Source organism: Colobus angolensis, unplaced genomic scaffold (assembly GCF_000951035.1).
Source record: "Colobus angolensis palliatus isolate OR3802 unplaced genomic scaffold, Cang.pa_1.0 Scaffold212, whole genome shotgun sequence".
NCBI lineage: Eukaryota > Metazoa > Chordata > Mammalia > Primates > Cercopithecidae > Colobus > Colobus angolensis.
Window position 1 is genome coordinate 5,205,689 of NW_012115289.1, and position 2,772 is coordinate 5,208,460.

Here is a 2,772-nt window from a genome sequence, read left to right on the forward strand (position 1 = left end):
AGTAGCTGGGACTACAGGCGCCCGCCACCTCGCCCGGCTAATTTTTTAGTATTTTTTAGTAGAGACGGGGGTTTCACCGTGTTAGCCAGGATGGTCTCGATCTTCTGACCTCGTGATCCGCCCGTCTCGGTCTCCCAAAGTACTGGGATTACAGGCTTGAGCCACCGTGCCCAGCCTACATATTTTATCTTATCCCTTCTCCAATTACTCTTCAATTATACTTAAGAAATATGTTTCCTTCCAACTGAGCTGGCAAGAATTTAAGTCTTTTCATTTGCTAGTATTTTAGTTCACTTTTGTTTCTAGAATCCCTAAATTAATAGTCATTATTGCTAGTTTATTTAGTCAATACTTATTTAAGTTTACCAATAGGTTTATCTGTTTTACAATTTTTATCTTTTCTTCACTCATTATTGCTTCGTTTCCTATGCCTTTCTTCCTGCAATCAGTTGTCTTACTACTGTATACAATTTAGTAGTTCTTACTCAACAGTCTGAGAGTATTAAACACCACTTTTATCTGAATGGCATTATTTCTCCCTGGCACCTAATTATCTGAATATACTTATTTGGGTTCAGAGCTATTCTCCTTCAGCATTCTGAATATACTATACTATTACATTCTGACATCTACCTTTACTGAAGAAAATTCTATTGTGAATACAATGTTCTTCTAAAGGCGAATCTACCTTTTTTCTCCAGTAGTTTTATAGGTTTTAAAACTATAATTTCAATACATGCACAAAGGTATAAATTTTTAAATTTAATTTGCTGAGGACTCTTGTGCCTCCCTAACTCTGGAAAAGTCTCATCTCTTCTCTTTGAATATTCTTCTTTCCTCTCCTTCTCCCATTTTCTGGCCTCTCCTCAGGAGTCAGTCATATATTGGGCCACAGGTCTTATTCTATCTTCCATACCTTATTTATTAACTGCTCTCACTCGTGTTTTCCATTTCCAAGTTTAGAGAATTTCCAGATCTATCTTTGGATTAATTCATTCTCTTCATTTGTGTTTAATCTTTACCTTTAATCACTCTGTTCTTTTCTGTAAATTTCGAAAAATTCAAATTGAGCCCCCCCCCCTTTTTTTTTTTTTTTTGGAGATGGAGTCTAGCTCTGTCGCCCAGGCTGGAGTGCAGTGGCGCGATCTCGGCTCACTGCAAGCTCCGCCTCCCGGGTTTACGCCATTCTCCTGCCTCAGCCTCCCGAGTAGCTGGGACTACAGGCGCCCGCCATCTCGTCCGGCTAGTTTTTTGTATTTTTTAGTAGAGACGGGGTTTCACTGTGTAGCTCAGGATGGTCTCGATCTCCTGACCTCGTGATCCACCCGTCTCGGCCTCCCAAAGTACTGGGATTACAGGCTTGAGCCACCGCGCCCGGCCAAATTGAGCCCTTTTCTTTTTTTTTTGTTTTTTGAGACAGAGTCTCGTTCTGTCACCCAGGTTGGAGTGCAGTGGCGTGAACTCAGCTCACTGCAACCTCCACCTCCTGGGTTCAAGTGATTCTCCTGCCTCAGACTCTGAGTAGCCAATATCCTGAATAGTTTTTCATTTCCTTGCTCTTAATTTCATTGCCTGCACCACCACGCCCAATTAATTTTTGTATTTTTAGTAGAGACGGGGTTTTAACACGTTGGCCAGGCTAGTCTCAAACTCCTGACCTCAGGTGATACACCCGCTTCGGCTTCCCAAAGTGCTGGGATTACAGGTGTAAGTCACTGCGCCCGGCCAACATTAACATATTTTCTTAAAGTAACATGAGTCCTTCCAGAAGGTATAGTCTGCATTTCATAAGGGACAGCTGACAATCTCTTATAACTCTTAAAGATGTTTGGTGACATCTTCACAAAGAAATTAGCTTATAAATCATCTAACCTTTGTATAAAAGTGAACATCTTTTATTCACTTTTTAAAAAGTACTTACCAGATAGTTATTATATTTCTACATACTAACAAATAAAATGAAAATGTTAAAATGATACATATCACTGACATCAGCAAAAATGGCCAAGTAAGACCTCCAAATTCCTCTACTCCAAAAAGGCAAGGAAAAAAATGGGCAAGAACTGTCAGAATTAACTTTTTCCAAACTCTAGAAATGAATCAAAGGCTTGAAGCAACCCAGGGAATATTTGTTCAGTCAAGGCTGACTGTTGGTAAGAACAGCAAATTCTGCAGCATTTTAACTTACCCAGTTCCATCTCTCAGCAACTCAACTTGTAAGTATATAACCAAAAGATTTGAAAACAGGGACTCAAACAGGTAACGGTAGGTGAATGTTCATAGAGGACTTACTCACAATAGTCGGAAAGAAGAAACAATCCAAGTGTCCATCAATAGATGAATGGATAAATAAAATGTGGTAAATACATTATATTATTCAACCATTAAAAGAAATGTAGTTTTGATGCATGCTACATCATGGATGAACACTGAAAACAAGATGCTAAATAAAATAGCCAAATACAACAGGACAAATAATGTATGATTTCACTTGTAATGAAATACCTAAAACAGACAAATTTCATAGAGAACATGGAATAGAGGTTACCAAAGACCAGGGTTAAGGGAGTATACAGGGAATTGTTGTCTAATGGTGCACAAAGTTTCTGTTTGGGTGATGATAGTGATGACAGAATACTGTGCACTTAAAGGCAAAAATTATACACTTAAGAATAGTTTCCCAGCACTTTGGGAGGCCGAGACGGGCGGATCACGAGGTCAGGAGATCGAGACCATCCTGGCTAACACGGTGAAACCCCGTCTCTACTAAAA

The 2,772-nt window shown here is 39.4% G+C and overlaps 1 protein-coding gene across 1 annotated transcript in view; it reads right to left on the reverse strand.

Moving 5' to 3' along the window:
- Positions 1–2,772, reverse strand: part of DDX4 (DEAD (Asp-Glu-Ala-Asp) box polypeptide 4) — an 88,763-nt gene that overhangs the window by 43,975 nt on the left and 42,016 nt on the right. The window lies entirely within an intron of this gene.